This window comes from Diuraphis noxia, unplaced genomic scaffold, assembly GCF_037042655.1.
Source record: "Diuraphis noxia isolate RWA-SAM2 unplaced genomic scaffold, SU_Dnox_SAM2 contig0002, whole genome shotgun sequence".
Lineage (NCBI taxonomy): Eukaryota > Metazoa > Arthropoda > Insecta > Hemiptera > Aphididae > Diuraphis > Diuraphis noxia.
Window position 1 is genome coordinate 13,443,807 of NW_028301712.1, and position 12,014 is coordinate 13,455,820.

The window sequence follows — 12,014 nt, forward strand, 5'->3', positions numbered from 1 at the left end:
AGATGTGCTATAAAAAAAGTTGTTTATCTCCTTTATAAACAAATATTAAAAACAAGTATTATTTTTAAACTACACAAATTTTCAATTTGAGCCAAAATAACTATATAAATATAACTTAAATATCTATGACACTTCCAAGTTTCAATAGTAAATGATTTATACGAATTGGTAATTACTAATGAATATTAGTTATTCATTTAAATAGCCAAATCTGTGTCAATGATAATAAAAATTATAATTATAATCTTAAAGATTTCTGAATCTTAGTAGGTAAATGTACCACATATTGTCAGGTTAATGACCTAAATGCAAAAAAAGAAAAATCAAGAAACCTTGATTTTTATGTTATAATTTATTATGCAACTAATTATATAATCAATGTTAATTTGTTTCAGCCTAAATATATGCAAGCCATCACATGGTTTCAAAGTTTGTATAATTGATAATAAATGCTAAAATAACAATAAATTCACATTTAAATGAGGATTTAACAAATTAATTATTTATTAAAATTGATTTAAAATTATTTTATCAGTGACTTTTTCATCATTTTCGTTGTTAATTCAACATTATACTATTCATTTTAAATACAATACAACACAATTGATAACAATAATTTCGAAGTGCAAACATTAGTTTTAATTTATCTGTAACCGACGAATGTCTATGTTAATAACATTATAACAATACATTAATATATATTGTCTGTATAGCTGCAAACTAAAATAATATTGCACATATATATTATGTGCAAGCGATCACATTTCTATGAGAACGAGGGAAGTCACGTGTTACATACGGTCTTATACGCAGCATATTATAAAGATGAAAATTAAAAACAACAATAACCGTTCCATTGTTTATACTCACAAATTATACTCTATATCTGTGAATCTCTATATCTCTATACCTCGAAAATAGTTACTGAAGACAAAATAATATGTATATTAGTTGTTATTGTCGTCTACAAAATGAAAAAATTCGGTCGAACAGGGATTTGAGAGTGAAAAAACTACGACTGAGCAAAATTGATACGGATGAAAATCTATTTTTCAACGAGGTGATATCCTAATTTTGATGTACCTATTATTTTTATTAGGTAGGTGAATTCGACGACTTTCAAACCACTATAATATTGAACACCAGACTTGGGAATTGAGAAAAAACGATTCGCACGAACGGTTTTTGAGGTGACAAATTATGTGCATACCTCCACGTTTTATTCGAAAACTTATTGCACCACGACCCCGTCTACTGTATGTATACAGTAGCCGGTATGACAAAAACTAACCAAGTATAAAAGTAATTAAAAATTGGACATTATTTCCCGTGAAATAATTAAATTTATTTATAAGTTTATAACAGAACGTCAATCTCTGGATCGTAATTAAAAACCTAATGAAAAAAACAAATTAAGATCATAATTCTTAAACATTTATAAATATTCAGAAAAAAGAATCTATTTTAAGTTGATAAACTATAAATAATGTAGAAATCAACATTTTGTTTTATAGCTATTAAACTTCAATAAGAGAATTATGAAACGACGTGTCAAAAATATCGAAATAAATAGAAAATCTTTTATAATTTGCTTAACTAGTAAATAATAGCCAATAGGTATTATTATCATTTAGTATTTATTGTATGTTATATATACTCAATGGTATTGTGTATTTATGTGCACATACAACATATTAAATAAATATATAACAGATAAAAAGTTAATAGTTATTAGTTTTAATGATAAACACGTAGTATTATAATATTAGAAGATAACTTTAAAATGTCAGAAATTGTGTAATCTATCATATTTAATGGATTTTAAAATTGTAATCAGCAGTCAGTATAAAATAAAATATTGATATAATGGTGATATACTGGGTACTTTACAAATCAAAAATAAGTTCACACATATCATTAATAAATAGATTGTGAAATAAATTAACACAGTCTTACAATATTGTAGAGATTTAATCTTACTAAATAATAATATTAGAATAATCCGAATTAAAAAAAACTTTATATTCTTAGACATCTTGTAACTTTAAAAAAAAAAAAATGTTATTTACGAGGTTATTTATAAAACAAGTAGTTTTCTTGGATAAGCGATCTGAAATAAATTTCCTTCAAAACATTTAATATTTAACATACGGACGGAAACACAAAAACATAAGTAGGTACAAAAAAAAAAAAAGATGAGTTTAGGTACCTACTACCTACATTGTATTGAGCTGTTGACAACATTGACAACATGGCTTTTTCTATTTTGGTCATAAAGTTCCCTATTGTTCTATAGCTTTAAAACCGCTTTTGTTCATTTACAATTCATGTTTGAACCATCTATAATTAGTGATTATAATAATAATTATGTAACAGAACTATAATTGATATTCAATGACGTAATTATGGTGATGAGAGGAGGGGTGGGGATTTGGGGGTTATAGGTGTCTTTCGAGGACCATAACTTTTCTCGTATTGGATCCGTCTAAAATAATTAATATATCGTCTTATCATTATTAAATAACGTTTTAACTGTTTGTTAAAATAAATGTTTGCATATATATTATGAATAGCGTTTGATTTTCATATCATAACAAGGCCTAGTGGTGAACAACATCGGTTTAAATTAAATATTTGGTAGTTATATAAGTGTTTGATTATTGAAAAACCTAAAATGGCGCCACTATTAGCATCCTATTCTCTTATTTCAAGTAACACACACGACATATATCAGTAGTTGTTTACGTCAGATTGTCAGAATGACTATTTTGTAGACATATGTTAACGACCCGCGTATAGGTGTAATAATATACGTTATTCAAGCACTAGCACAGTACAAAAAAAAATTCCTAGATAAAAACTAAGTTTTTATATTTTTTTGTTCAAATTCAACAAACACCAGTTGAATTCGCAGAATAGAAAGAAATAAAAAGAAATATACGATCAGGGCTTAATAAATCTATCCATTAATCTATCTATTCGTTATTCCAGGCAATAATAATATGTATTGTTGTACCAACAACATGGCGTATAATTTGATCGATTTCAATTTACTCGCATTCAAAAGCGGTTTATAATAATATTCACATAGGTATATATATATATAGGTATGACGCGGATATGTTACTAAGATTGTGTTGTTACACGCGTTGCTCGTAGTTACAAGAAGCCAATACATCCATTTCGAAATGTAGGACTTTGCAGCGCTTTCAAAGATATAGTCTGTTGTTGTTGTGTTATTTGAATAATATTATATATAGGTTGGCACCTAAGTTCACCATTAAATATGTAAATGGGCCAAAACCAATGTGAATTTTACACCCTGCTCATCGAAACTAATAATATTCTGTGCATTTACCTATATAATAGAAATATAAAATCGAGAAAAAATATTATGCACGCAATGACAACAATAAATTACACAGTTATATTACATAGTAAAATTCACTGCTCTTGTATCGCGATTATGAGGCAAACGAATAGTCGTTTTTTCCCTTTCTTTCGCTCGCTCTATGTTGCGGTGAATTCCGCATGTATTATGCGTTTGAGCAAACAAAAGTGTAACATTATTTATAAACAATAAGTGCATTGCACGAATCGACTGCTACGAGAATATTTGCGTATCAATGTCATGCGTGTCACGGAGAACAAGCGAAGCATAAAATTCGAGATATTTTTCATAAGGCATAATTTTTTTTTGAACAGGACCTACAGCATCTACACTACATTATACAGTTGAGTCGCAAAAACTATTAGTTGAAAGAAGATAAAAATTAAAAATTCGCTTCGAGTATGTACTATTCGAGATATTTAACTAATTAACAAGAGAAGAATCGAAGAATTTTCAAGAGGAATAAAAAAAATGTCGTGTTGTTAAGTTACTCGAGATATCGCGATTCTTCTGTAATATTATGAACACCATAATATCATCGAATTCTGAATAATAGTACAAGCAAGTAAGCGTGATTCACTAAATTGCGGTATTTAGATAACAATACCTTCTTGAGAACGACTCGAGCGCAGTGCGACATAATATCATATACCTAATAATAATTCATAATTAATAACTGGGGTAATAACACACGTACAACGTGGCTTTATTTGAGTGGTGGGGTCATGGAGGTATAATTACCTTCCGGCATTATTCGAGAGGGTGGGGGGAGGGCAAAGAATACTTTTTCTACTCTCAACACATTGGATGGCAGAGTGCGGAGGTGGCAAAAGAAAAATTAATGGTTAATGAGTGTACTTAGGTAGTAGGTATATATTGTATTTCGATGCAATTTTGTTTTATCGATGTCAGTTTTGTCAATTCGATCATTTCTATTTTTTAAATATTTAATGTCTACACCCCCCATAGTGTATTTGTCGAGTGATTCCGACTATACCTAAACAACGTCATAATCTGTCAATGTCACGGTACACAGGTACCTACGTTGAACGTTTGATCAGCATATTATTATTAAATGTACGCATTCAAACACACACACTTAATAAATTCGACAAACACGAAATTGATAGAAAAAAAAGTAGGTATCAAGTATATAGCGCATCGATCATAAAATAATAGTCGGTAACATCACAATGATTATATTGTATTATAATAATATGGCTTATTGCGTTCGCACAGAAACGCGACCAAACACACACACACACACACACACGTCCGAGCGCACACGCATTGAATATTATTATATTAAATAGAATTAGAAAATTTGGAGTACACGTACGTATACGATATTAGCTACGTACGTGTAGCATCGTAAAACAGAACAACAACGATGGAGAATGTGGTCGAGGGGAGGGTAGTGTACGAATTTTCCCATCACCAAACGGTAATCGGTATGTATAGTAATAATAATAATGAATTAAGTGTAACGTGAATTCACACTGTTCGCATAATATACCTGGAAATAATTCGACACCGCGACAGTCTACACTATATCAATATTTTTAATTGCGATTAGGGTTAGAAACTTTTTGAAAATAAATCGTTACTCAAAGGTTAGCAGCTTTCACCATCATCACCCGCGGAGGGCGGCACACCGATCATATTATAATTAGGTATCCACAATTTTATAGTGTATAGTGTCATGACAGCACAGTCTTCTACAGCGATGGTTACAATTTAGGTACCAATACAACATTATAACGTTGTACATTGAATTATTATAAAAGGGTGAGCCCTTACTCGTATATCGTGAAACCGGTTTCGTACCGTTGTTTTCGAACAGAAACAATGGGGAAATATTAAAATAATCAGTCGTCAAGAATTGAGTATCCAGTACTGTTAAAGACAGTCCGTTGCGACAAAAACAATTAAAACGACGAACGCACGCGTCACGTGTGTGTGTGTGTAGTAGAGCGTGTGAGTGTAAGAGTGAACACTGGGAACTAGGAAACTAGATTTGAAATTTGAATAACAAATTTCGAACGGCTGGTTGGCATCGATTGAAAAAAAAAACATTCCACTAGTTTCGAGATCTGGCGTCCATCGATCGGATTGTAACGAACCGGCCGCGTACCGTCCACTTAATTATGGTAACGCTCGTATAAAAAATATACACGATAATAACTTAAGTATTATTATTTTTATTAACTTTAATAAAATAATCAACAATTCAAATCGGAACATTGTATAATTGTATGTAAGTGTGTATAACTGACGATGACGGTCTGAATCGATATTGGAAAAAAAAAACGTGCTTATCGACGATAACGTATTTTCGGAACGGTCGTGTACCTACACGAAGAATAAGAATAACCAGTACTCACGTGTTTCTCGTCAATATGTTATAATACGGTTGCAATACGAAATCGCTGGTATGTCGGCAATGGTAATAAAACGACTAGTTTCGATGATCCCTCCGACGACGATGACCACGACCACGAACTTGGTTACGCACAAAAGACGCGGCGCCCTAATGCGGACCGCGACGGCGACGACGACGACCGTGAAACACGCGACCAAAATCGCTCCGCCGAGGAATACTACTAAAGAGTAAAGGGCCGGTTGGACGCACAGAAATTATACGCCGTCGATCCACCACCCCCCCGCACTGCGACCCGCCACCGCCACACCGTACCCACCGCTAGGACCGCCACCGCGTACACAACAATCGGTGGGGTACACAACACACGTCGATGGCGGGCGGGGCGCGGAGAGTCGAACGCCGGCCCGCGTTGGCGATGCGGTGGGGTCTGAAGGGAGGGGTGGTGAGGGCAACGTCTGGATATTCAAACTGCAGCGGCGGCGGCTGAATCGACCACGTGCATACAACCGATCAGCTGTTCTGTCTTCTCGCTCTCTCTCACTCACTCGCTCTCTCTCTCTCTCACCGGTGGTATTATGTGGTGTTTGTTGTTCGCGTGACCGGGCGCCCGCGCGATTGTACGCGTCTACGTAGTATTTACGTGTGCGTGTGCGTGTGGTGGTGGTGGTGCGTGGATTTAAACTGGCACGTCCACTGACCTAGTGTGTGCGTTCCGCGTGCACCGCGTTTGTGCAGTATTCGCGTTGTATTCGGGCACAGCCCCGCACGAGTGTTCTTTCGATATGCGCGCACAGAACGACCCGCTGGAGCAGCAACTGTTCAGCTGGACACGGCTGCTCGAGCAGGGCCATTTTGTGACACTATAAGAATGGGACAAGATTTACAGATCGTCGTTCCGATGTACACGACGAGAATACGAGATAAATTAACGAACAAAATACTATACAACGCAATTATTACATAAAAAAAAAAAAAAAAACAATTAAAAATCAAAGCGATTTAAGAAAATTAATTTTTCTGAAGAACTAGCAATGCTTGTGTGAAATCATACCCGCAGTAGTCACCACATTTGCGATTAACTCATTTAAATATTAAACTCTGCATTTGTTCAAATTCTAATTTTCGACATTCTACAATCTATAGATCATTTGGCCCATTATTATAATTTTACCGCAATATTAAGAACATGCGTCTAATATTTCAAATGTTTTATTTTCAGGATTTTTCAAACCTATACATTAACTATGTATTGTATACATGTTATATCGTTAGTGGAGAAAATTCTCTAAACATTATGCATTCATGTATGTTGTAGAGTATAGATATGACTGATGTGCGCGTATTATAAACCTTGACACGGTGCCCTCGTCGGTTTGTAATCCTCGTGAAAGGCGATCGACGCTTTTCGTCGGACGGGAATGATGTGGCTCGTAAATATACGTACGCAAGACCCGTTCCTGCACCGGTACATCGTCGCACCGCAAAACGCTTTGCACTCTCGCAAACGTCGACGCGAAGAAGTCTAGAACGGACGCGAAAAAAAGACAAACAACTTTTTTTATAAGTATAAGAGCAACGGAAAATATCACAGTCATAAGCAGAGTTCTCGACGTTTTCATTACCTACACCGTGTTGTACCTTGTGTATAAGAAGCGAAGGTAACAAAATGTTACCAACTGGTTAAACAATAATTGAGCTGGTATAAAGCGACATAGGAAATTGCGATTTTAACTGACCTTATCCCCTACGTTCTTCGTGCCTAGTTAGATTCTTGATCACTTTGTTATTGTTTTATCGTCTGCGGAGACACCTCCGGGAAAACACGGAGCTTGTTTCTCTAGGATTACGAGCTAAGATCGGGCATCATAATAATATGATATATATATATATATATATATTATATCATAATTTATATTACCTTAATAATCCTATACAATGGGAGGTAGGTATCTTAAAACATTTCGTTGTAAGAATATTTAATTCATACGCTTTATAAGACATTGATATTATAAATTCTTTAGAACCATGAATTAAAAGCTTTACAATTTTATATGTTATTCTATTATATAAAATGTAAAAAACGTCACGATGATTATTTATCATAAACTCGATGTATGCAAATTGTTGTTATTATGATATTTATTTTGATTCAATTTCGATGCGTTTCAAATATCTATATAATAATGTCTCTGTGGACGTTTTGTTTCGCGGAAATCACGACACCATCGTCGATAACCTCAATTCGCAATATCTAAGTGTCGAAAAGTGATGGATATCTCTATCTCTCTCTCTCTCTCTCTCACTCACGCACACACACACTTTCTCAGTAATGGAACTCCTAGAACGACAGTCCATAATATTTAAAATAAAAAACAACCGCGAAAATACACGATGATACTAACACGGACGACTGCGGCGTAGTCTCGGATTGTGCGACGTGCACCTATATATGATGCAAATCCGTGTTTGGAATACAATAACGAAAACGTTATCGCCTATATGTGGATAAGTATATATTTAATGCGACCATTGCAGTGCTTGAAAAAAAATAAAAAATAAAATAAGATCACATTTCAGCGGAGCAAAATGTTTGAAAACAGATAGGCACAACAATATAACATTGCGACGACGTGAAACACGTACGCTTACATAATATTATAATATGCCATTGTCGTCGGTATTATAGCAATAATTAATAAATAACACAATGCACAACCGGATGTGTTTTCCGTCGTCCGAAATGTTCGAATGGCAATCGCTAATGTTTCGTATACACGGTATCGTTTTACGATATCATTTATATGTCATTAGTCATAAGTTCATATGACGTACCTACCTACTAACTAAGCGATAATATTATTATTATGTCCCTCTGCTGTCGAGGTCAGCACATCTATGTATTTAAGTAATTTCGCGCGGGCGTATAGTGCCATACACGAATATAAGCTCGCTTTACAGTAGGCCAATATAATATATAGGTAACGAATGTTATTCAAATTTATAATTACCCAATTGTCGAGATTCTAAATCTGACTTGCCTATGGGCGTACAGAAATAGACATTTTAAAGCGCAATTGAATTTTGCGCCATTAAAATCGAACAGTAGTTTATTTTAATGCTCGAAAAAAAATCTGAAATCAATAAAACAGTTCATCCAAAGATTGACTGATTTATCATGAATTGCTTAAAAATATAAATTTGTTATAACTTATGAAGTGTTATGGAGATTGGATGTTCTGTCAGCTGTCATTCAATTTTTTTTTATCGTTCTAACCTATTTTTCTTGTACATATCTTCCAGCAATTCATCTATATCGACATCGAAATTATTCTCGTTTGTCCAACGTCGTACGCTCCTCATAATTAATTAGATTATTAACGCTGGCTTCTCAAGGTAAGCTCTTTCTTACTGTAACTAATTAGGTAACCGTCATTTTTAGTACCTACGTCTTGCAGTAATCTTTAACAGCAAAAAAAATCGTATAATAATAGTATATCTATCAACTGATAAGTGATAATTATATATAACAAAAAAAAGAAATAAACAAATTTTTTCAATAACACTTTTGGGTTGTATTATATTTTATATAATATAAAACATTTATAATTTATACTCAAAGTGGTATAAAAATATAATTAGAAATAGTAAACAGTACAATGTGATTCAAAATTGTAATTGTAATTCGTAAAACAAAACCAGTAAGTACTAAATTAAAAATACTTTAAAACAAACTGAAATTAAATACCTAAAAATCGGCTAAAATTAAACTTATGAATTCATAATGATGTATTTTGTATTTTTGCGTACAAAATATCTCATTTTAATAACCAATCATTAATCACCGAGATAAGAGTGAACCATAATTTCTGTCCTAAATACTTAGGTATTACGTTAGACCGGGCACTTACTTTTAAAGCGCATCTGATTACCTTAAATAAAAAGATCCGATCTCGGTGTAACCTCGTACAAATGTTGGCTTGTACAGGTTGGGGTGGCGAAGCAAAAACTTTAAGAATAGCTACTCTGAGCTTAGTATATAGTACAGCGGAGTTTGGATCCCAAATTTGGTGCAATAGTGTGCACGTAAATAAAGTAGATACGCAACTTAAACAGTGTTATGAGAACAATTAGTGGGACTGTAAAATCTACACCACTCCAATGGCTACCGGTACTGGCGAACATTAAACCTCCAATCATTCGAAGAAAAGAAACACTTGTAAAAACTGTTCAGAAAGCTGAAGACATAAAACGATCACTACTATATCAGATGATACTCCAAATTCCGGAAAAAAGATTACAATCTAGGAGTCCACCTGTTGAAACTGCCAGGGAACTGATCAATTCAAAATACAATAGTGCTGAAGATTGGCGCCAAGAATGGTCTAACTTCTCTGCACCAAATCAGAAGCTAGTACCTGACCCCAATGAAGGAGTCCTAGGGATGAATCTCCCTCGAAGCACCTGGTCTACATTAAACAGACTTCGAACAGGTCATGACCGATGCGGCGCTCTTCTACACAAATGGGGGTTCCAAGACAGCCCAGTCTGTGACTGTGGCAACGGAGATCAAACCATGAATCACATAGTGAAGGAGTGCCAGGGAAGAAAATTCAATCAAGGGTTTGAAGGCATACATGTGATAACACCGGAAGCAATTAATTGAATTTCAAATCTCGATATAAGCTTATAAATATCTTAAGGACTCTTATACCCTATCTTTTCGACTCTCTTACTCCTATTATTTTTGATTATGATTCTATTTAAGTTGAACCACTATTTATATTTTATATTTTATGTACCTATCAGTTACTAATACTATTGCTTGTAATTTTATGATTTGTTATGATATTGTTTAAAAGTTGATTTGTGTAAAGCCATACGAAATAAATAAAAATCACCGACATCAAGTACCTAATATTGTATAAATACTATTACAGGTTTGTAGTTTATTGTTTAGGTATATTATTATTTTATTTCAGTAATTTTTTTATAAAACGAAATGAATGAAATGATTAGATATTATATTTTCTATATAGACATGCATTAATCATTTATTTTATTTTTTAAAAACAATGAAGTAGGTAGGTATAACAAAAACTTTTCATTCTGATATAAAATGATATTACATTTTAATCAAGTTATTATAAAGGTACTAACTCTTTTCTAGCAAAAACTTATTTTCATTACGAAAGTGGACCTAAAAGATTTTCGAAGTTATAATAATATATATTTTTTTTCTATTAAATTTGTTTCAGACACAAACCGAATAAAGTACTATATTTTTGATAAGCCACACGTTCCAAATGATAACCATGATTAGTTATGAATCACTAGGCGCCAGTCACCCAATAAAAAAATGCATTACGTTTTTTTTTTAAATAAAAATTAACAATATTTTTTCTAGAATAATAAAAATAACTAAAAAGATGTTTTCAAATATACATTTTAAAGTTAAATATGATCTTTATAGTATCTTATGCGTATTTAACGCATAAAGTTATATTTATTGTTAAGAAGCTATTAAAAATGATATCTATTTATAATAACAATATTTTTATTTATCTATTTCGTTATAAAAAAAACTAAAGAAAAATTATTATGTATTCCGAAGGGCTTAAAAATATTGGCTACGGTACATATACTCTTTATAACCAGAATTTACTATTCTTCACTCTCAAACTTTTACTTCAACTTAATAATATAGGTATATAAATATATATTATTCAGCCGTTTTTAGTTCAGAGGAGTGCTAAAGTAGTGATTTCAGATTAGCATTCATCCGTATCTAGGACACTATAATATTTTCAGATGTAAACTGAGAGAAGGATGATCAAAATAATGTTTAATTGAACAAAACATAAACATAATAAATATAATTGAAATCACGTTCAATAAAAACATTCTATAAAAATTTGAGCACCTCACAATCACACAATAATTTAAATTATTATAATTACGATTATTTAAATACTTTAAAATAAAGTTAAAATATTCAAAAAATAAACATAAAATTCAGTTCATAAACCTGGTCACCTACTTATGTTATTTTCCATAATATTTATAATTTAGTTAATAATAAGCTATTGAACATTATACCAATAAAAATGTTAGACAATTAATATAAGAAGCTCATAATCAATAAAACGGAATGTAGGTTATAAATCAATAGCTGTTGGTTCTTTAATTTCTTATGAAGTTTAAAATGAAACCCGTTTTCATCATAATATTTAAGGTCAACTG

General features: G+C 32.5%; 1 protein-coding gene across 5 annotated transcripts in view; it reads right to left on the minus strand.

The window, feature by feature from the left end:
* Positions 1–12,014, minus strand: part of trc (Serine/threonine-protein kinase tricornered) — a 131,984-nt gene that overhangs the window by 47,308 nt on the left and 72,662 nt on the right. Inside the window, exon 1 of one of the 5 annotated variants that reach the window (XM_015508951.2) lies at positions 5,776–5,995. The exons of the other annotated variants lie outside the window; for them this stretch is intronic. The gene's annotated coding sequence lies outside the window, so the exon portion shown is untranslated. Of the gene's footprint in view, positions 1–5,775; positions 5,996–12,014 lie in introns of those variants that run through there. 5 annotated transcript variants of the gene reach the window in all.